The following is a 25,547-nucleotide window of genomic DNA, read 5'->3' as shown; positions in this document are numbered from 1 at the left end:
GCTGTGTTCTACTCAAAGAAAGTCATAATCAGAGCTGCAAAACATCCCCTTTTCTCGAACATATACTATCAGTATTTTCGTTTTTTATTCTTTGAGACATACGTGCACCAGTTTAAATCATTCATGGAACTCGATTTTGAAAATGATGTTTTTTTAGGTGTTTTGGGTTTGTTTTTGTTTTTTATTTTAAAACAAAACAATCAAACAAACAAACAAAACAATTTCCCACGTACACCGTGGAACATATTGTTTTCTACACTGAAACATATAATATTCCATTGACATGATGATGTGCCAAACGTGCTGAGCCTACCTTTATTAACATTTCATGTTTAGGGCTGATATAGGTTAGTGTATAGTGGACCCTGCATAGCTAACATGGCAACTGATTGATGAGCCTGTTAAATCTTCATTCACTGCCCGGTACAGCCAATGTCTGCCCGAGGCAGAAACACGAGAAGTCGCGAGTATCAGCTCCAACTTGCCAGATACGTTGTGCCTCGGTTATTCAACACTTCATCCCAGAAATCTAATTTTCAGATACGTGGGTGCGCATGCACTGCCCTTCAGCTGTAATGTAAAGCGACATGCACATTCCCGGCTGATACATGTACATTGTATTCTTGACTATAGTATTATTTCTAGTGGCTTTCAGTATAACACGAACCCTGCAAACGCTAATTACTGAATTAATTTTTAACCTCTATTGATTGTGCCAGAAAGTTTATTTCTTTACGTGTATATTACGAAAGTAGTAAGAATAACTAACGGTGACAAAGCCGTTCATGGTTATAAAGATGTAGCTGCCCAAGGAACATCGAAATTACGTGTTTATGAGTTCTATGAATTATCGATGCTTCAGGTTATTGCACATACTAGCAACACACGCAAAGGCTAATCAAGTATTCATCCGAACATTGCAACTGATCTGTGGTCAAAATAGGGAATGAGGAAATAAAGAAATTCATTCATTCATTCATTCATTCCTTTAGAGCCTTACCGCTGTATGATACTTTTAAGCAACGTACCGAGGTGTATGTCCACTCATCCTGTGTCCGTTGTTGTTGCTTCATCGTTTTCATCAAAAGATGTTGATAGTGGTGTATCTAGTTGAGTGTAGACACTGTTTTGATGTGTACATATGTACATAATAGGCGAAAATGTCGAGGGAACATGAATTTTAAGGGTGATATTTTCTTGTTATGAAGACCTAGCCCAAAGATACATGAATATATCTTAAGTATATTCCTGGACACTCCCAACACACACACACACATGTACACACACACACACACACACACACACACACACACACACACACACACACACACACACACACACACACACACACACACACACACACACACGTACACACACGTACACACACGTACACACACACATGTACACACACATGCACTCACATATGCACTCACACACACATGCACACATGCACTCACACACATACATGCACTCACACACACATGCACTCACACACACACACCTTTTTTTCTTTTTACTGAACATTTTTTGGTGTACAAATACGAAATCAACTGTAATAAAAGCAATAAAAGGTTGCATCAGACGGGAAAGTGCCGGCAATGAGGAAACATACGGGTAATATTCCCCGGACACAATAAAGTAGGGCTTCTCACCATGCTTACAGTAAATCCTTTCACATGAAGGCTATTAATGTGGTCCTATTTCCTCAAGTCGTGGCATTACATCGACAGCCATTGTCCCGGTACAACCCAGTCGCCTTGGGATACCAGTATATTGACACCACGTGACAAGGTGTCTTCTTTCAGGTCCGCTCGACCATAACCCCAAGGAACATTTCCGCTTCCGGTTGTTCATTCGAGATCCAAATCGATACTGAATTGACGCGAATATGTATTCAGCTTTTATATGAAAAACAATCGCCCTAAAACATCTAGCATCAGGCTTTATTTAGCTCTAAATGACTTTATATCGAACTTTGTTTCTTAAAGTGGCGACTCAGTCTTGCGTGATGAGCGTCTTTTATGTTCGCTTCCGAATGGGCGCTTCACGATGAAGGTGAGGATGTCACAATATCTAAAGTGGGGAAATCTGTAAAACCACATAAACACATCAGTCGGCAATACGTCAAAAAGCAAGTCTGAAAGGACTCAGTGAGTCGTGAACTCCATTACATCAATACACGCCACAGGCTATCGGTGGGGTAATGAAATACATAGGGGCAATAGGCGCTGGTGGCTACGTTGTCGAAATACAGCATTATGCAACTCAGAATACGTTAAGGAAAATCCGATCTTGCACATTGCTGTTGTCAATCTGTAGGACATGATCATGCAAGATTAACTATAGTAATATACTGAACAACAAAAGAAACTTTACGTGTTCGACTAATGTACTGGTACGTCTTAAAAGTACTGCAAAGTCCGCTTCCAAGAAACTCGTCCAAACATTGCCCTTTTCTTTCGTGTTTTTTTTTGTTGTAGATGATGATATATACCAAAACTACTTAATAAACAAACATCCACTGGCCTGAAAATTCACATTTTAGATTTGAGGATCATTTAGACAGAATATAGGCTTCTACAGATCGAAATATCTGGCACATATCGTACGTTTCGAAATGTTCTGTATGTCGAAGTATCGTACATCTGCAGGACTTGCTTGATTAAATTTTTAATATTCAATTCTCGTTCCTAAATATATATCAACGCACTGGCCAACCCTACATTTTCATAGTTCTTTACAATATCGTTTACCTTATATAACTCACGATCGTGAGTTAGTCAAACATTAGTGTATCAGAATATGTTGTCTTGAAAATGTTTACTTCGGAGAAAATACGGTACCTGAACATAATGTCTTGTTGTTTTTATTGGAAATGCCAATGGAAACGCGTCGGCGAGGATTCAAAGAAGATAGCTTGTATCGATCTTCCATTATCCTTGGGTAATTCATATGAAATTCCGTGTAAAGATTTGAGATGGGGGTGTCATATTGCATTTGACAGGTCTTGTCACGGCCAACGCTTCGTTAATAGCGTTTATTTCCAAATCCATTTTTTTCAATAAAAATAATTCACTTTTGCGCTGAAAAGGAAAATGGATCCGTTCGATTTCAGACTGAATGCCTCTTGAATGTATTTTCTAATTTAACTCAAGGCCTTATATAACATTATCCCTAGAAAACAGCTGAGGTAGCAAAATAAGAAGGTTTATGTGCAACCATAAACGATTTCATGAAGGTCTTTTCTGACATTATCACAGGATTTAAATGCTAGAATAAAGGGGCAGACTTAAATTCAGATATCACGATATTTTATAATGACACCTCGTTGTATTCTCCTTAGTATGGCTACAATCTACAATTAACCGTTACTGGCCCACAAGCGTTATATGACGGGGTTTATGCTCTCGTTAAGCCACGTTCAATTATCGCGTTATTGCAGACAATCATCCCCAAAATAGACCGGGCACTCTGTGGGGTCATGGTGTAACTCACAATCTTTCAATTCTCGCGAGACTTCAAGGGTGTGACGTCGCGTAGTGCAGAGGCGAGAGTTGAATTCCGTTGCGGATTTGATATTTTTGTAATTCATTTCACTCAGTAACTGGCGTTGTCTCGGTGGGTATTAGTTTCATGCGGCGAGGTATGCACTGATCACGCTCAGCTGGAAGAACAGCGCCATCACAGACCATCCTTCCCAAATGAGATTAATACATATCTACTCGTCGATCTTTCTGCTACTGAAATCCCGTCAAATTCAATAACGGAGAACATTTCTTCAGAAAACAAATTTTCCGATATTCGATTGATTCGATACATTTAGAGCACTATGGCACTTCTTTTGTGTTCATTACGTTACATGTCTTTCTTAACAACTGGAGAATGATGCAATCTAGATAAGGCAGTTTGTTGTACAAACCCCAAATGTGAACCAACGAATTCATTTGAAGCAATCTGTAAATATCACTGTGCATCCAGTATAGAAATAACACGCATGCAAACGCAATCTGAAATGTTATCTGCAAGTACATTGCTGTGTCAAAATAACCCAGTATGATTACGAATATATATACCATTTACTATTTTAATCTAGCAGTGAAACATGATTACATCTTGCGTTAACAGGCCAAATGTATAAATAAGTCATAGAATAGTTTGTGACTTAGCTTCTTATTTCACTCAGAAATTATTCCCAGGATTGACACAGTATTACAATATCACACAATTGCATATAATATCAAACTTATCCTCACAGCTGCGAGACATGCGTACTGATATCGGCATCCACATGTGGCCAGAAAAAAAAGAAACATGTTGTGAAAAAGATGGAAAAATACATTTAGAATTCACCTTGTAAATAGATATCCACTAGATTCAATACAAAGATAGTTTAAGGTTGTGCAGTAATATGTCATTTAATCATAATTTAACATGTAACAGTGAGAGGTCTCGTTTTGGGGTATTTTCACGACAATCGGACATGACATAACGGTAAAACACCTTAGAGATAAACTCGTCTAATTCCAGACGGAAGTCAAGTGCATTGACCTCTGTCAGGTCATCCAGGTTCTAGTGGACCCGTTCATGGTACACAAATAAAACATTTCTCCGCGTTGCCAGGTGACCACAGCGTTCTGTTTCAGACTGACCTCTGACCTCATGATTGGTCCATTTTTACCTAGACATTTGCTAATTGAAACAGAAAATGACAAGTCAACGTACCCCCTTCGCCACATTCCCCCATCTGGGGATAAACGCGACACCCACACATTAAACATATCCTTCAAATACTGTTCATTATCTGAGTTGATGCTGGCTTAATTCGTGTGTTGATTCTTCATTCATTCCGTTCACCAGACAAACTGAGATAGGCACAGGTAGATATTTACTTCTAAAACTTGCTGTACATATTTGAAGTTGACTCCGAATTCTAAAGAAAACCTTTGCAATTAAACAATTAAAAAATTTATATATATAAGCACCACACACAGGTGGGCTTTCAGGAGATTAATCCATCTACTTGTCAGGTGTCGGCTGGCCATGTTATTTGTCAATGGCTTGTTAATTTCTCGAATGTGACCCTGTCAAATACGAGGGCAACTTGATTGACAGGATTGATAGTCATACCATGGCCTTGTTGAACCACGGCACCGTTTTGCATAGCCGTTAGAGCCTTGTCTCCCTATGTGGCAGCTTTCATTTGACAAATATAATATTTATATGTGCCCGTGGGGGTGAATGCGCCTCACGAAAGGCAAACCGATCACCGTTTTGATGTCATTTGCAATCAACAGCATCAATATAAATTCCGACATTGATTTTACGAGTTCCGGAACCTCTTAGCAAATCATTCTGAAGATCGATAGCTTAATATTTGTCATCTGTGGCGAAATGTAGTAATCAGTAAACTGTTACTTAGACAGGAAAAGTACAAAAAACAAGCAAACAAACAGAAACAGCTGCAGCCTTGAAATATCAAAACACAACCATAATCTGAACGGCAAAAGAAACGCAAATTCGAAACAAATGAAGTTTCATCTTTGTAAAGACATGACCAAGATATTAGAGTTGCGTTTCTTTTGCTGTTCAGTTTAACTTTAAAATGAATCATCATCGAATTAATGACCTCTTGTACCTTGCATCTAAAGTCACGATTAAATTGAAGCATAAGCCCTTCGCAATAGACATGCTTGAGCTTCAGCTCAGCTTTCCTTCAGCAGCATGATTAGTATAACATATTGAAGGTGTCACACATCAGTTTGTTTAGAATTGCAAATTTCATATTTAAAGTTTCTAGGTGATTATGTGGTAGGTGGGAAACAGAACGTAAACGTCCCGGATCAAAATGACCTTGCAACAGGTGGCAGTTTGCAAAGATTACCGTTATCTGCTCAAGCCCCACCCCTCCTCCCCATCTCTTCTGTGATATCCTGGAATACTGTTCAAAGAGGCATTAAACCAACCTCACTCAACCACAATACCAAAACAATGGTACTTAATACCAAATATGTATTCGAAAGGGACAACACTCATACTATCTTATCAGGAACCCTTAAACATACAGTGATATCTCCACGTGCAATAAATACAATATTTAGCGTCAAGCTATATTTTACAATCATCGCATAAAACGACATTTTATTACGTAAAAGGCTTGACACAGCAAGCCGCTCTCGCACGGAGTGGAGATAAACTCTCCACAAGTAGAATATACAATGCCACGCGAGTTACATATATTGTAAATAAGAACGATGTCATCTCTAATAGGTTTTAGCACAATTCAAGGCTCTACACTCGAGTTTTAATGCACAGCTGTTTGGATGCTGACATCGTACCATTGCACAGGTGTTTTTCTGGTGACATCGCCCCAATACCCTTATTATGACCATCGCTATAATACTGCGCAGAGCTTCATGAAATATGCATCCCATGCTTGGTGATGTTATTATAGAAATCTCATTGCCAGGGATCCAGGTTTATCTCGTATCAGGTTTGCGTCGTGAGTATCTGTTATTGTTTCTTGGACAAGAATCAACTTGCTTCTCCATTAGCGTTGCTATTGTTACTAAAATATTGTTATGTTATGAATGCCAGGTTGGGTTAAACACTGCGATGAACATGCGGGGCGGTGGGGGTAGTCTAGTGGTTAAAGCGTTTGCTCGTCACGCCGAAGACTCGGATTCGAATCCGCACATAGGTGTAATGTTTTAAGCATATCCATGGTGTCTTTCGCCGTGATATTGCTGGAATACTGGTGAAAGCGGAGTAAAGTCATACTCGCTCACTTGCTTACTCTGAGCAGGCATGTGTGTTGGTCTAGCGTGGGGGGAGATCTCGAGGTGAAGCAGATCATTTGGTGAACACCACGAGCAGGGCTGTGAAGCTACAAACATGATCGAGGCGAACCAGGATTCGAACCCACCTACGACCCTGACATGCCCAAGGGAGGTAACACAATACAACGCGGCACCTTAAACGACGGGACGAGCATAGTTCCACCCCTTCTGTCAAGTTTATTCTGACCGATTACCTTTTCGACTTGAATAATGCATGGTACAAATCAAATCTTTTTACTTACACTGAGTGTTTTATGCATTAAGAGACAATATGATGATAAGACGTATAAGAACCATTTCTCATAATACATTCGATACGTTTCGGGGCTATTTCCTGAAGTGTTGCGGTCGATTTTCCTGAACATTTCCAAAACTATTTCTGGTAATAAGGCTGTTAACGAAATACTCGATATTATTCATATTAAAGCTGTATATTTCATATAATACGTCTAACTGTATATACACCTATCTGTAAATACAGTTGCGGTATTAATGAGAAGTCTTTTACAAAGGTTTAGGCCGTTATTGTAAATAGGTGGAATCTAACAGTTAACGTACAGAGCGGTCAAACACTTGGCCATCGTGTCCCAATTTCAGCGTGCATCTAGCGTGACGGATTATGGTGCTAAGTTAACGTCTCGCCACCTAGCCCGTGAAATTTAGCAAGTGGGTGCAATTTGTAAAGTCAACTAAGCAGTTACAAACATTAAGGTTAGTAGACCACTGATCTTTCTTTTACGACACTGCCCGCTGTTTGCGACATCCCGGCACCTCGCGCCGCTTAACGACGCCACTAAGATTGTTATTCAGCGTTAGGTTAACGTGACCTGCCGGACAGCCATACTTTCGTGTCTCTGTTTATGGTCCATGTATGGTGATGAGCTGGACCGTGGCTTATCCCCCGCTGTCTAAAATAAGACACAATGGACGTGTGTTGTCACACTTGCAAATTAAGACTTCTTTAATCCTTTTCCTTCACAGTTAAAGTGTGAAATTTGGAAAGGTATTACGACATCTTCAAAGCAAACTCTCCGCCCTTTGCATTTCATAGCTTTAATGCCCCTAACAAATCTTTGAATTACGTAGCAATGTGTTGCAATATAGCAAAGATTTCAAAGTCAGTAAACTTTAAGTGCATTAATACACAACCAATTCTTTGTTCCTCAAGTGGAAGTACTCCAACGGCTGTTAATGATCATTGTGTTTAGATACCTTTAGATGTTTTTATTGTTCTTTTATTCATTCAGGCTTGAATTAGATTCGGCAAAGATCTCGCGCCGTCGGTAATTCTTGCAATACATCCCCACTTTGCTGAATCAATCTGTACCATTCGCGGACAGAACACAGATGAACATGCTCGCGGCTGATAATCTCAAAGTCCCAAACACGCTAAATTTCAAAAGATTGTATCGAATTTTTTTCTTAAGTTTTCTGTAGGCCAAGGAATTAAAGGAGATTAGACTTCAGGGAAACATTCGGCGATTGCTTGTACGACAAACAGTGGAAATTGTGTAAATCTTTTTCTCGAGAGCTTCGTTAACGTTTGAGCTGGGTTCGAGCCTTATCCCTTCTACCTGTCTCAAATCTCATGTGTCAATGCGCGAAGAAGACTCAGATCTCAGCAAATACACCATATTTGTCTTTAGGTCGCACTAACGATATGGAAGAGGGTCAATCAGATCGTATCCGGCAAGATACATAATGGCACGATGGAAAGCAGCGAATGCATTGTCACAAACACTTTAGCTCTTTCTAACGTCTTATTGTTACAAATGCTAATTCTGTTAAGCATCATTTCGGTAGCATAAGCCTAAATAGCGTTATATCGGGACACGGGGGTATTAGTGTCACGGAGTTCATGAACATGACTGGACACGAGCGTTATGTGTTAATGTAAACTTAATGAGTGCAATGGGTAGCTCTGATCTGCATATATTGACTGAGGGGCGACATTTCAACTTTACTGTAATTCGTGGTCCTATTAAACATACAACTGACACCAGTCGAATAATGGACGCATGACGTGAACTTTCAAATCCCATTATGATATTTAGCTGATTATGGGTTGACTATGAAATGTGCGTTTATTCATGCATTTGTAAATATTATTTCATAAAGGATGAAATTTGAGCAGATATACACTGTTCTGTTAAAATTATTTTACTTTCCCATTATATTAAATCATTGATAAATGAATCATATGCTGTTACTGAGCAACCGTAAAATGTGTGCATATATGTACTATTACTATAAAAAAAAACACTAAAAGAAGTTAAAGAACGCAAACGTGTGTGCGCATCCCGTGTTTATCCATGTGTGTCTGTGCGTGTGTCTTACAAAGACATCATATTTTAAAACAACAAAAGTGCATAGTAACTCTCCATTACACCCTTTATATCAAACTGGATCAATATGACATTTCGACATGTCACTGTCAGTGTTTATATCAATTTGACATATGTCACTTAATGACATTGCCGGGACTGTTTACATTTATTGTCGATCCATATCTGGAGACATCTAAATGCACTAACCTTGACCCTGATAATTAAATGGGTCTCCTAAAGTGAATGTACATTGACAATAATGCACACATTTCTATTACGGGTCACGCCATAACTGCTGATTCTTATGCAAATACTGAAAACTGGCAACATATTATACAGGCAAACATACCTCGTGAAAATCAAACAGTAAACATAATTTACTGTAATATTTACATAGCTGACAATAACCAAGATGCGCTGACTTAATCAGTAAATACTGCCGGGATTAATAGGGCCATGAGAGTTTGTTAATTTCAAATACATTGGTGTTATTATCAACGCAAAACGTGCACCGTGGCTATTCAGTCCCAAATCAGAGTGACCTCCCTTGAATTGTCACATTTCTGTGTGGGTCGTGCGTGGTCCAATAATAGGTTGCAGGAACGCCGATAATAGCTTTTAGTTTATGACTGGCATATGCGAAGGATGTATTCTGTGACATTTGTTTACAGGGTTAAGTTGACATGTTGTATTTCGAAACGTGTGAATTGTACAGCCTGTTTTCAGCTTGTATCAAGAACGAACGTCATTTCCATACTATTGAAGTGTGTTGGGTGGATGGCTTTTCGTATTCATTGATTATTTATGTTTAATACAAACAATATTGAGAAAGGTCGTTATCCATTTTAGTTTTAAATGTTTTGGATTTTCTAAATAATGCTAACTTATTAATATTTATTACTTGAATTCATAATATGTATTAATGAATTAATTATAAATATGGTTTGGGTCGATTGGAAGAAATTTAATGAAGAGGGTCAGTATCGACAGGGAATGTTCACCGTGTTGTCAATGTCAGTGTCAATCGCATGTCACACATCTGTACGTCAGCAATACTGAAATGTCTATTTCGCAATGTCGGTAGGCTAGAAATTACACCCGGCGAGCTCTTTAGCTTCGACTGGTGTAAATGGAAAAATATTCCCTTCAGCTAATAGGGAAATTGGATTGGTGGCTTTGATTTTATCCTGATCGGGCTTACACTAAGTGGGTTGGTGCAGGTAGCACGTGTTATGTCCATTCTGAAATGGAGCATGGTGGTTGAAGATATTGACATTAGGATGAATTACAACCCCTTTGTCCCCGGCTTTATGGAAAGTGTTGATATTTTGTGAATTTTATATTTAAGAGAGAGAGACTTTGGAAGCTCCCGATGAATATCATTACTTTAATCATATGAAAGCTGTTTTACATTATTATCAAAATGCATTATTCTAAAGGGATGTCACTGGCAGGTACATCAAGTTTCAGTTAAATAAGCAGTTGCGTGTTTTTGTCCATTTGGCAGAATACGGTATATCTGTATTGGCATTAATAAGATTCACACCATTTGGAGACTCATAAGCTAGACGAGCGGATGCTTTCAGCACTCGGCTACCCCACTGCCGCATTGGTTGAATTTCACAGTTTGTGTATTCTCAGAAGAACTCACAAACGGTGGTACATTAAGAAAAGCCCAGATTCACGCAATCAGGTCAATGTGCGCATGACGTCCTCATGAACGCACAAAATTAATATTTTAAGTCGTTTCTTTCATTGGGCGAAACAGGCGGGAAACACCAGCATGAATAATCCCATAATGTTTTTACATCACGAATTAGATTTCAAGCAGAGGAACGATGACGCAAAAATATGGTTTACGGTGTTTCAATATGTTTAAATTCTGAGCATACTGTTTCCACTCCAGGAATTACTGAGACAACAAATGAGAAATAAAAATCGACTCGGATGTGACTGAGAATGACATCCGCCGGGCATAAGAAAGGATCAGTTGAGAAAAATACACCAATCTTTCCAACAATAGAAAAACCCTCCTGACTAACAAAATATGTAAATTTAGACGCTCGACATTCTTTTTAATTGTACGCCTCGTGTCGTAGACGTGTAATGAATCTCCATGCCAACATGTTGATTGCTTTACAAAACGTCAGATATGTCAAAATTCCAATTAAATTGACACTGCCGCAACCTGCATCATAGCTGATATGCCATTAATGTAACAGTAGGGAAGGCTAGCTTTCTGAATTGTTGGAAAACAACAAAAACTATACTCTGCGTATTCCGCTGACAGTTCGAACAGACAGCTTCACAGGCCGAAAATCAATCACCAGAAAGGTCGAAGGAAGTTAGTTTCGATCGTCTTCACCGTGGTCCATTCGACTTCGTTTGTAAAAGTATCACAGCATGGCAGCTGTTTTGTCACCACCTCTCGTAATGCGTAACTGACAGGTTAATCTCAAACACAAATTGATCGACCACCTTCGGGATTTTCCGGTTAAGTCACGTGGAGCTATAGCAACTATTAATGCTTGTCGCGCTGTCTACCACGCATGTCAATAAAACTGTTATTCCTCTTATGCGAGCTGTCGTGTGGTCTGGAAAAGCCGCCATTTTCCGATTTCTCTCTATACTATGTAATTATCAATCATTCTGCTTTTGACAGCCGTGTAGAGGACCAAAAGGGTTTGCTGATTTCTCCACGACGGAAATGAACGATTTGATATGCCGGAAGTAACCGAGCTGTCAATAGATAACCAAGCATTTGAATATTACATTGTAGTCTCAAGGCAGAATAACAACACGTGCAGTCTCACCTCGGATTAATTATACAATCGCTTTATTGGTGCTAGTTCTAAAATCCCTTACCATCCGTTGTTAAATCGCCGTAAATAACAGTATTCTGAAGTGCTGATTATATATTTTCTGGTACGTAGCTCTTGAACACACCAATGCAAGCAACAACGGCATGCTTGTCTGATTTATCAAGCACCACTGGTTGTAGTGACACCCTTAGCGACATCTTCCTCCCAACGCGACGTCGTTTCCTCTTTCCTGACCACCGCGAGAAAACGCCTACTGTTATTTAGTCGCCCTTCTCAGAAGGGTCCTTTGATGAACTCACTTGATCATCTTTCCAAGTATCCTTCGTCCCTGAAAAGCACGTCGGAATCAAATCAACTATGCCTAATTTGCCGCCAAAGAATTCTCCGTGCTTTAAACTCCGCCTCATCAAATCAATTGTTGACAATTTCGATGTTTCTCAAACCAGGTCTGCTCTTGTAAGATAATTTACAGAATCGATGTATCACTCCGCAACGGAGACACCTCGACCGAATTACCCCCGCAGCGAACGGGAGTCACTGGGAAACTTTCAGTCTTTCGTTTGAAAAAAAAATAAGTCGATAAGAACTGCTTTTCAGAATGTCGTAATTATGTAGAGCCCTGAATGAAACCAAAGCATGTTATCGAGATCATGTTGAACTTTCATATTTCTATGATTGTGTTGTCCGTGCTCATTTTAAGATATCAAAAGACACACATCGACACTTTGCGGCATGTCGTAACTTTGTTATGCGCTAAGACGTGCATCTCCTAATACATTACAATAAACCAATAAACCTACTGAAGGCGTTTTTAATTCAATTCCACGCTTATTGAACCGCATTTGTATGTTCGGACAACTATATTGACTGACCGATGAATGTGCTGCCATTTGTTTTCTATCCCAGTCGAGGCAATGGTAATAGGACATGTTTTATGGAAGACCAGGTTTTCTATTCTTTTAAACATCACCCATCCCTCATTTTGAATACAGAACTATTTTGTTTTATCCTACATCATTCCGGTACACCAAACAAATTGAATATAAAGAGACAGAAATACGCCCACCCTTGTAAGTATCGGCACATTCACTTTAACGTCTAAACTACGCGTGCGTAGGCGCCGTGTCTTTACTGAGACGGAACATCAATATTTACATATCGCTTCCTCGCGATGGCGTCATTTGACTACTATGCTTAGTGGTAACGTCAAACAACGGAAGTGTTAACCCACGTCGTGAAATTACGAGGCTTCGGTAGATAACTACCCCTCTATTGACAAATGCTGCTTAGCCAACTAGAATTATCTTCATTTGGTTTGCAGGGCAACACGGGAACGCTCGCTGTCATGTCTGTTACATATACCTCTATGACTTGATAACCAAATGGAGTTTTCTCATGACTTTCCTAGTTTCCCGTCAGCCCGAGAGAGGGCGGACCTGCAACTTCCGCCATTTATTGACCGGCTCGCTGTCTAAACTCCAATAATTAATCTTCGCTTGTAAATGCTCCGTCGTTGTGACCATTTTTAGACACTAAACGGGCGAGACTGCTTTAAGGGACAATTATCGCAGCACAGCGTGTTTTAAAAACAAGATATATTTTCGAAGAAACATGTAGGTACTTTAAAACAGTACTTGATCTAACACCAGCTCGGTGAACCGGACACCTCCCCCATTCCCCCCGAGGGGTTGCTTGTCAGCACTGGACACAACTGGACACTGTCCATCCCAAAGGACGAGCAACGCGCGTCAGTTACACCGCTTCTAATTTATTGTCGGTCGATAGCTATCGGTTCAAACAATAGGCCAGCGAAAAGCAAATGTCTTGGCTAAATAGCCCTACCACGTGTTGCGATAAATACACGTTTGTGACGAGATTTGAAGGATATTGTCAGATACATTGTTTGATGATAGAGGGCGTGGCGCTTCAGTGGTGGTAGGTGAGGTATTTTGATAATTCAGTGGTCGAATTCAGCTATTAATGAAGCAAATAGGTCTGTCTAGACTGTCATTTCACTGATGTATTCATGTATTCATCAGATATCCATTAATTTGATGGTTCTCTTTCCGCCCAAATTGTCAAATTCGATACCAAGAATGTTGGTAGCAATATTCGCGGTTCGAATAACCAGTTGTCTAAACCTGGTGTAATGAAGTCCTGAAGGACTAGTGTCTACTGGCTTTGCAACGGATGATTATAATAGCCGAACTGTGAAAACTCACCATACTGTCATTGTTTCGAAACACCCGATGTAACGAACTAACTTTTAACCATGGGTTGTGATAAGTAATGTTATTGTAGCGAATAATCGGATGTAACGAACTCCTTGTGATGCTACATGTGTAGAAACAAACTATATTGTATCGACCTATTTCCTGCAGCGAATTTACTGTGATGCCAAAGCTGTGGAATCAGACGAAATTCCGGTTATAACGTGCGTTATATAAATCTCCGTCGAGTTCGACATGTCCGGAACCGAAAATATGAATATTAATATGAGTGTCATCGTAGATCATCCTTCACGGGATAATCTCATAATCCTTATCTAAACTTGTGTCATGCTAACTATCTAACCATACTGTCTCGAACAAGAGATATAGAGTGAGTGAGTGAGTTTAGTTTTACCACGTCTTTAGCTATATTTCAGCAATATCACGACAAGGGACACAAAAAATGGGCTTCACACATTGTACCCATATGGGAAATCAGACCCGGGAGTTGGGCGTGACAAGCAAACGCTTTAACCACTAGGCTACCGTGGCGAGATTTAGAGGTACACATAAACTCAAGTACGTACTGAGAGTTCTGTTGAAATACATGCGAGTGCGCTACTAATCAAAGTGTGTTTGACGTCAGTAAGAACTAAACATCTCAGTGACCTCAAAATTAATTCCGATAGTTAACAGTTTGGAATATATGTTACACCGAGTTCAACAACTGAGTGTACATAAATCATACCTGCCCTTGTTGCAAACCGCTTGAAATGAACAGATTACCTTTTTATACTGAACTTTTTGAGCACGCTCTGGGAGTCCCTTTAAGTGATATATGTAAAGGGCCATACAGTACGCCTCTCAAGAATTTTAATACACTGTATTTTGTGTTTGAAGGGAAGCTGTGGATCACGATCACACCGAAGGCAATTGAGTAACAATAAACAGTCACAGGCCTGGTGTTCTCGTAAAGTAGTGACATAAAGTATCGAGGAAGCTTTTAAAAGCCCATTAGAAATCATTCCTGTGTTTTAGTGTATTTTATAATGAGTGAGTGAGTAATGCCACTTTAGCAAGAGAACTGACCTTCATCACTGTGCTAGAAATCAAACCATTTTTGTATAATGCAGTTTAGACTTTACCGTAAATATTGTCATAAACGGATAATTTGATGCACGGTCTATTTCGAATTGTTAAGATGCTACACTTAAGAGTTTCCCTTAGGTAAAATATTGACAAATGACAAAACAAACGAGCACCCTGATATCGAAACAATAACTTCAGTTAAAATTGTAAACGTGAAAACTATAGTTGATATATCCACATATATTAATTCCCCTTTCAGTACAGCCTACATCATTGTGCAAGCACATGTTCAACTAAACACATACAAATGTGCATTTCAGACGTTTAACAGTAACCGTAATCCGTCATCCGTCATAGTCTGTAGCATCTAGGCAATAACATGAGTGACAGTGTATCTTGTTAATATCGACAAGCACCTGTTGCACCAGCTGCTGCGTTCGTTTCACGCATCTACCTGTCATCTAGCATCTATCACACTGTGCCTTGCTGGCCGAACTCCACAGACTTCGTCAATCGCAAATTGACATCGATTGGAGAGAAATGGATACACCCTGTACCACCGGCTACTGATTTCCTTACTCTTGTGGTGTATGTGCGCACGTGTGCGTGTGTGTGCGTGTGCATGTGCGTGTGCCTGTGCGTGTGCTTGTGTGTGCGTGTGTGTGTGACAGACACATATGTATGAATTCATAGAGTTATGTGAGAAATGTGCTCTAACTGAAACAATAATGCACGATAGATATGGTGTGTGTTGCAAAAATGTGAAGAATAATTTGTAATTAGATTTCACATTAAATGTAAGTGTATGACACCGGGATAGGATTGACTGCGTTAGATACAGGTAGAGACTCAGTTTCTCTTTAGGTGCTTTGCGGTATGCACCTGTTCGCTTTATAATTACACTGTGTCCACTACGATTCCCTTTGTATTTTTTACGGTACTGAACCCACTTCCCTTTATGCGGTTTACGGTATGCAGTTGTGCCATCTCTATGCTGTTATATATTATTGTTACTAGGGTGTTAGCATTCTAAGTCTAAATCAATTGTGAACGATATCAAGCAAATGACACCAGAGCTCAATTACCACAACACCTACTGTGTTTATAAATGATCGGAATTATAGAGTTAATCATGTACAGGCAGCCTTTTGACAAACAGAACTAGCAATAGATGCTGCATGGAACCTAATGTTATTATTTTTCAAATTTTAATAAAGACAATCCAAGATGAAGCGATTCGTTCTAGACGAGAGATGATTAGTTCGATGAATCTAATCTAGCGTCGGTTGCTGCAGGGATACTGTGTTTACATCTCTCATTAACAATCTGGACAGTTGTGCGCTATTTCAGAGTGGATTGTTTGCTAGTAGACGCAAATATCACAGCTATTTCATGTTACGGAGACTTTACATCTCTCCAATATGAAGGAGGAGAATTCACTTGTCGCGGAGATCACTCATCGAATAAGTCAGCATCGATCGATTGGACGGCGTGGGCAGGAGGGAGTGCGAATGGGGGAGTGATGTCGCGACCATCCTCATCTGTCACAGCATAATCTCGGTCTGAAAAGTCCCAAGTCCCAAGTACTGTGAATGAAGCTAGCGAGTGATTCCGTTTCGATTTAGCTCAGCGCTCACACCGACGTGCAGCTTATGATTAACATTTAGTGGGAGGGGGAGATACGGTGTCGCTACGTCATAAGCTCTGTGATTGGCTGAGACGGACTGCATTGTTCAGAGTGAGGCAACCTGTTGTTTCTCTCCAAAATGGTCCTTCTCAATCGGTGTGACATAATTCCTGTTCTAACGTAGCTAACTCGAGCTGCTATCAGCCTTACAGATTTGACGTCACAGCGAACGGGACATGTGATTGGCTTATCGAAACAGAGAGATCGATTATTAAAATAACACGGGCAAAAGCCGCGTATTAACGGGATATGTGAGTGGCGTTGAATCTGAGGCTTACACTGCTGTGAACGCAGGGAAGACGAGGCAGTGCGAACCATCACTAGTAACTCTGGCTTCCCTATATATCCGGAATACCAAGAGCTGGTCAAGGATACCGAGTGGACATTTGACTTTCATAAACCAGAGGTAAGCTATATCGTTGCCTGACAAGGGACATGTGGCTTGTCAAACAGCAATGCACATGAGTGACTCTCGAAGCAATTAACGAGTTGATATATACATGATTTACTGTCAGCACGTGTCAACGCTTTCCTATTATGTTACAGCTTTCTTTACAAGTCTTTATTGGTATCTTCACTGACAGCTGATCCTCCGTATGTGGTTTTGTTCAAATTGCATCAATTGTAACTGAAAAAAACCCACCCCATTCATACGTTTATGTGTCTAGCGAGAAACTTGCTTACTCATGACTTTAACTCTTTTATTCTGTTTGCATATAGTGAAAAGATGTCAAAATGAAACGGTCTCACTCATGCTACGGATTTCTCTTACACATGTTCGTTCACTTAATGATTAACCTCTCGCATGAAAGATCCCTGTCTACAGCTATCGATGTGTAATTTACAAACTATTAGTGTGCTATTAACATGGTGCTGAGAGCAATGAAGTGAAATGTACATATGCAAGCCTTCATGTAGCTTGTCTGTGACTCGATGACACACTTTAGTCCAGAACAGGCACCACTGCCCCAGGCTAATGACATAAGATCGCGCAAGGGGTCATTAAAGGCCGGTCATAGAACACCCGGCTTGTCAGTCATTGACATGATATATACAACCCTTGCAGATTTCACTGCAAAGAGTTAGCAATTAAATGGCACGGCATATCCTCAAAAATAGCAATATATTTCTGTGATTCCTTTCCGAATATCAACTGTATTGTTTTCGACTGAAGACACTCGCGCGGCGAGGATCTTTACACACACTGAGTATATTGTCTTTGACAGGTGCTGTGTCCAATCGCCCAAACTGCCAGCCGTTGGATTAGCCTAGCTAGCTATAAATACATTCTAACAACTTCTGTCTCTTGGACTGTATTAATGGTGTATTGATCAAGTTCGCGCTGGAGCCTTCGTTCTGTTTTATTAGACGAATGTCACATTCATAGCAATATATTCCATACGTAACTGAGAGTACGTACTGCATCTGTTGAAGGCGGGCAACCGATACCGATGTAACCTCAGGTGATACGGAGAAGTTGTGTAATGGATTTCCGTGCAATGTTTATGGATATTAAACGCAAATGTAATACCAGAATTGTATGACACTGTCAGGCATAATAACGTAACGCATAATCAAATATAGGATGTCAGAATTGTTTCCTGAATTGTAAATTTCCCATTCACGGTTTGCCTCGAATGTACATCCACCGTGCGAGAGGCACGTGGCGCGCACCGGGGACCAGGTGAAGATGTGGGATACTACAGCGAATATCTTGACTTCTCCTGTGTTACATATACCGCCCCCGAGACAAAAGGAATATTTGGAGCATCCGTTGAGGGTCTATGAATTGATGTATCAAAGCTGAGACAATGTGAGCGACACTATTTATCTTCGCCTTGATGTGTTAATGAAATCTTCAGCTTCATTATCACACACTAGTTCAAGCCATTGATATGTCGAGTACTGTAATACACCAGTTCAGGTCGTCAATCTGTCTTACCCTGTTATACCTTGTAGATGTACACTACAGTGTACCCACAGTTCGACATATTACACACTAGTTCAAGCATTTATTCTGTCTACAAGTGCTATTTGTACCTTGCAAATGTACCGCACAGTGGTCCAACAGCTCTTCTCTCCCTTCGTACACTAGTTCAATTCGTTATTGTTTAATATTGTTATACCTTGTGCATGTACCATACAGTGTACCTACAGTTCGGCAACCATATCACACACTAGTTTTAGCCGTCATTCTGTTTAATAGTGTTATACCTTGTAAATTACCTCACAAGGGTTCAACAGCTCTTCTGTCCCTCCACACACTAGTTCAAGCCGTCAATCTGTCTTGTACTGCTATGTACTTGTACTATTCAATGGCCCGATAGCTAAAATACCTCTTCAAACACTGTCTATTACTGGTGTGTGTACGCGTGTGATCTCATAGAAATCTAGCACCCGTGGCCATGGATTGACATTAATTCTTGCTTCAGTTATTGCATAGAGCAGTGACACTTTGGTTGCAGATTTAATATTTCAGTACATCCGACAGCAATCCCTTGTGTGTATACCTTGGCCTAGAAATGCCGATTGTTCTTAATTGCTATTGATTAGGTGTTTTTTCCGCATCCTTATCGATTCCAAAGCTGTCCAGCGTTATATGACCAAGGTTTTCACTGATTATCTGTCAAAATTCCACAGCTTGTTTGTCGAAATGATCCCAGTCCAGCCTACTCGAGTCTCCTGTCAAACCCGCAATGGTTTTGTTTACATCGAAATTGATCCGCCAGTTATCACAGAAATCCCCATGGGTTGAACGTAGAAATATGAAATGTGATTGCAATGGACATCGCTTTGTTTCATCAACATGTCGCACCGGGTAGGAAGTAAAGTGGATACAATCACCGGGCTGCAGAGCAACTACAGCGACAACATACACGATCCCCCTACATGAAATGTATGCACCTGTCATCCTGATTGAGAAGCCAAATACATTTCCCAGTAACGTAGGCTAAGACTAAGACAACTACATGTATCGAGGATAGAATTACCTCATCTCGAGCCATATCAATTTCAATATGTTATTTTTCACCACCGCGTATTCAGTCAATACAGTATTCAGTAAATACATCTTGACATTACATCAACGAGTAAAATTCTCGAAACGCTGAATCAGCAATTTTTCAGCTTTCGTGGCATAGCGGCTTTAGCTCCGTGTTTCGTTGACTGTTGGAAAAACATTATTTTTGTGTATGTATGGACGTAACACGCGGGTTCCCTGCTTTAGAAATCGATGATGCAACAGAACTGATTGCACACGCGGTAGTACTAGATTTGTACTTTCGGTTTCGGTGACTAAATACACGCGGTTTAACTCCCACGTGACGAGAATGATTGAACTACAGAACAAATTAACTCCTCACAGCTGCTCGCGTGAACACTTAACTCTGCTCTCCCACATTCAATTTCGGTCGTTACTGATAATTATCTTCTGATATGTATATCTCATGTAACCTTGGTATATACCACATGAAGGTCACATTGAGTGTATTATTGTGTATAACAGTAATGTCTATAGCTTGCATGTAATTATAAATTCCAAGATTGGAAATATATCGTATTGACATGACCCCAGTTTCTAAACCGTTCTTTCATCCGTAAAAGAGAAACAGTGTTGTCTGGAAGTGTTCGATATGGATATATGATCTTTTAGACTTCAACTCACACAGATGTATATTAATATTACGTACTCAATTCAGCTGAAATGATATCTTAATCAGTGTTTCCCCTAACACTGAATTCATGAAGCATTTGCGCCTGTCCTTGAGTGTTGTGTTTGTGAGATATAAATAGTATCCTCTTTGTACAGTTTTATAACATTGAACAGTTTCAGAGATCAAAATCAATAACACACTAATGGCCAACTTTGTGGCTATTTACAAGCAGTACGGCTGAGCTGAGGTTGTTAAGTTTCAAAAACACACCGATTACTCTCTCCTTCGTCATAGTTGAAGCAGAATCTAATGTCAGCGTCTTAACCATCTGTCCCTCGCATGTCAATCCCACAGCCATGGCACAAATTGCGTAAAAATGCATGGAACAGCAATAGCATCTCACTTGTCAATTTCATGTAGATTGCATCAAAACAGGCTAATATGGGGACTATATATCTATAAATGCATGTCTCCCTGACCTACATTTGTTAGAACATGAGCTGGTGGTAATCGTTAGCAATCGCTTTCTGGCTTCTCCGATTTCAAGGATTAGTTTTTGCTAACCCTGTGACAACTCGCATGAAGTTTAGTCACGTTTCTCCGGAGCCTATGCTATGTATACCGTAGCTCATTTCTCAAGAAAACGGAAACCATTCCAAGATTGTTTGCCTTCGCTCCTCAAAACATTTCACGGATGTTGTGAAAACTTTAAAAGATAGCATCCTGACCTACATGCTTCTCAGAATCTGTTTATTGAACGAGTCGCACATGTGCTGTCTTGGGAATGCTTCTTGCAAGAATTCGGTTTCTGGAAAACAACCGATGGTATTTTAGATTTTAAAACGGCATTCTTTGAAAACTGGAACACAACTAGGGCAGTGTGACCAGCTATACAGTGACACATATGTAATATTGATAGAAACTGGGTTATTTGCAATATACAAGATAACACACATGTCGTTATCAGGTGCATGGGCCATGAAACTGCATGTACATCTTGAACTGCGAGCAAATGACGCACATATAATTCTGGGATCTTTCAATACCGCGCACCTGCGCTTAGCACACATTCGTATATATCCCGTTATATACCAAGGGCTTAACGGAGTTCCAGCCGCTTTGGGGCAGCATGTCATTGTTTGCGCTGGTGCTTCGACAGAGTGTTTGTTTTGCACCGACTGTTCAGTGGCCGATCCTAACTTGATGGACAGGTGGTAATGTACAATATTTCCTACAGCTGTCGAAAATTCACAGGTAGGAAGATTGACAAGATATACACGCAATGACAGCTGTGGACGCCATTTCTAGAATGTGTGGGCAAAACACCCTTTAATATTTGTATTAATTGGACATATTTTGGTCTATGGGCCATAGATTTGCTAGTTTACTGTTGCTATGTATGGGCGTACTTTGGAAATAATAATAAAAAGCACTTTTTCCCTTTACGCGAATGGTGTCATGTTTTAGTAAAACGACTGTCGTGTTTCCGAACTGATATCGCAAAAATGAAATGTTTACGTTATATGTGTCTGGTCAAATATTTCTAACGACATTTTTGACACTCGCTCTTGTTTGCCATACACCCCCGTCAAGTACAGCTGACACAGCAACTATTTAAGCAATGTCATATGCAAAGTCTATACCATGTATCAGTTACGCATAAAATGAAAAAATATGATCTCTCGGAAATTCTTTTGTACGAGTGTATACCATTATACCTATCTATGACGCATGCCTGGCAGACATGATGTGATTGACGTATAGACTATACGTCGAATAGTCATATTTACATATATTTGCATGTCAGTGCAAACAACAACGTTTACCATCCCTGTCCTGCCAGTTTGCCTTTTATCTGGATCTGTTGCCTAAGCGTGATCAGCTAAAGGTCATGTCCGAGAGCATTAAGACATGCTAATTGTCAGTCACACATTGCATTTTGACAAGGGAGCAGACAGGCTGAATTCGTGTTATCCGCACTGAACATTGTTGATGTTTGATGTAGACATGATGTAGTCGATCGCCCCGGCGTCGTTGCAGAATGAAAGGTTGGGCCTTGCCATGACCTAGCTTTTGATGTTTATTGATAACGTATCTGGACGAACATTTATTGATTACAAATATGATCATGATCGCGAACTGAATTAAATGAACACAGGTTAGTTGATTGATTGATTGACTGACCGATTGAGACAGTGACCGTACTAACTGATGAGATCAAATCGGTCTACTGAAATGTACAAGTTAGTTACTTAATCTCTGAAAATCACTGTTAAGCACCCGATGGCACTGCTAAAATGTACAAGGCAATGGGTTGAGCCGTTGATGATCTACCTTTACTCTCTGACCCAGGCGTCACGTCAAGTTGCTGAAATATTCAGATTAGTTAAATGGCCAGCTTATTATCTGACTATTTTTAAAGACAAAGCATCAAATTTCTGAATCCTCCTTGTCATCATTGGTTGCCAAAGCAATATATCACCATATACTGGCCAAGTTCAGCTGTCTCCTGAAACCGTGCACTCTTGTAAATTATATTAATATCCATAATGCTAGCCATCTTACACTGGTGATATATACAACCGCTTATAGTACCTTGGTTCGCAATATACCATGATATGAAATAGCATAACATTATGACTTTGCAATGAACACGAAAAGGACACAAACAAGTTGGTTTTTAATGTTTACGCTTCAGAGAAACTGTACATCAGAATTTAGGTATTTGCAGGGTGCAAATTGGGCCCATATCAAGCGAAAGACTTCACATCCGTGGTGCATAACACGTCTGTTGGCGGGGAATCCATTTCACTGTCAGCAATGTACAAACATATATTATACGTATGCTTTGCACCGTCGTCGCCGAGTGCTGTGACAGGTCTACCAGTACAATGCTTCCCCCTTTCTCTTCATCATGAGTGCCAGATCGCTGCATCATGAGTGCCAGGTCAATGCATCGTCGGTGTCAGGTCATTGAGGTCCAGGTTGTAGCAGTCACTGTCAGTCTAACACTGATATCGTTTCAACCCTTGGGACATTCTACATAATGACTGACAGGTCATCCATACTTTTTATGATCAGAAGTTTTGGAAGTGCCGCTAACACATAGCAGTGGAAATTGATACCTCGGTTTTGCCTAACGGGCATTCAGGAACTAGATCTTTTTGCCAGAAATTTCCTTTTGTCCTTTTACTAACATTATCGTTACTTTAAAAGGATTATATATTATATCATTATATTATATATTATATTATCGAGAACACATGTAGCTTCATGCATTTAATAAGATGTTTGAAATGTTATGAATATAATAACCAAAATAGTCCTATCTTTTGGAAACAAATGGTTGCTGCCAAAGAAATTGATTTTTCGACATGCAGTAAGATAGTGTACTTATATCGATGTAACATTGTCTGTCGTGTAAATGACTAGGTAAAGCCCGCAAATGCACTTGGGGACTGAAATGGACACGCATGTCAATTTCACTTTTGCGATCGACAACAAATATACATAGCTGTCACTCAGCAGTTGAGCTAGATCAATCCTGAACGTACAGGTGGGAGCTCTATTACTAAGTCCGTGCAGTAGGTGCGAGGCCAAGCTGAGAGCGAACAGGTGTATGTTGGGTTTACCTACATACGGGCATATTTCATTAATCTACCTACCTGTCAACGGGTCTGTCGCCCTGGAAAGGTAATGTATCCCTTGATTGCTATTGTATTGAAATATTGCGCCATCTCGCTTGGTATCTGCACTATATATTGCTGTCAGGGAAGCGGCTGTCATTCACCAAGTGCATGCCTTGTTGTGGGGGTTTGTTTGAACATCCTGTTGTGCATAGCTGATAAGGTTCTAGAATTATATTTAAGATATCAAGCTTGTAGTTGCATACTGACATGTATATGATCATTGTAATGCAAATTCGGGAAATACGTTAAAGGGATATTTAGAATATTTTAATAAAATGACAAATGTCATTTGTAACAAAGCAGTTATGACATTTCATGATTACATCTTACGGTTTTCACATGTTAGTAATTGATTCGGGTATAACACACAGCATAGACTAATAGTGTTTATGATATATTGATAACACATTCATTCTAAAGTTAAGCATATTTTTGCTTTGCAATATACTGACAAACATAAATAAATACTCACTCTCATAACTGACATTCACCCGACGATGAGGAGTCACGGCTGCCTCACACGCTCACAATCTATAAGAAACATTATGCATGTATATAGGCCATTATTTTGTAGAAGGCAAGCTGGTGTGTTTGAGCATTGTATCACCGATAGATATTCGTTTCAAACGCATGTCTGCTCTAGATAATGAACTGGTACACACACTGAATACTTTACTTTTTACGATGGTTTGTGTTAAGCCATCTCTGGGAATGGTAAATACTACAGAATCAGAAGAACATACATGTTTGACAACATGTAAACACTCTGTTAAGTCTGAGCTTCACGACACACATATATAAACATGATTGCCGCAAATAGTATTGTTTGCACAGGACAAATCGCTGTGATACTGCTTATATCAGATTGACCCACATTTGTCGACTGTCACGGATCGAATCCCGACAATTATTCGTTTATGATATTAGCATTAATGTAAGTGGCCTTGGTAAAACTATATGTATTTTTCATGGTAATATTTTCCATGTAAAATTACCTTCGTTATTTATCTGATAGAGCAGAATATATATGTAGGTCACGACGGAAGTAAGGTATATTGTGCGTTATGGTATTCCAATTACCCTGCTCAACATTAACAATCAATGTTATGAATAAATGAATCCGTTGTTAAGAGACAGAAGTGTCTAAGTAATAAATATATCATTCTGTTAAGGTACACACCCTGTCAACATCATTGATACCCATGTTTTGAATAACGAAAGCCGTCAAGACCGA

At 39.8% G+C, this 25,547-nt stretch overlaps 1 protein-coding gene across 2 annotated transcripts in view; it reads left to right on the top strand.

Annotated features, from left to right (window-relative positions):
• The window catches only part of LOC137285097 (class A basic helix-loop-helix protein 15-like), a 49,062-nt gene that overhangs the window by 8,440 nt on the left and 15,075 nt on the right, over positions 1–25,547 (top strand). Inside the window, exon 1 of one of the 2 annotated variants that reach the window (XM_067817306.1) lies at positions 17,240–17,377. The exons of the other annotated variant lie outside the window; for it this stretch is intronic. The gene's annotated coding sequence lies outside the window, so the exon portion shown is untranslated. Of the gene's footprint in view, positions 1–17,239; positions 17,378–25,547 lie in introns of those variants that run through there. 2 annotated transcript variants of the gene reach the window in all.

Source organism: Haliotis asinina, chromosome 5 (genome assembly GCF_037392515.1).
Source record: "Haliotis asinina isolate JCU_RB_2024 chromosome 5, JCU_Hal_asi_v2, whole genome shotgun sequence".
Taxonomy (NCBI): domain Eukaryota; kingdom Metazoa; phylum Mollusca; class Gastropoda; order Lepetellida; family Haliotidae; genus Haliotis; species Haliotis asinina.
This window is presented reverse-complemented; position numbering and strand designations above follow the sequence as displayed.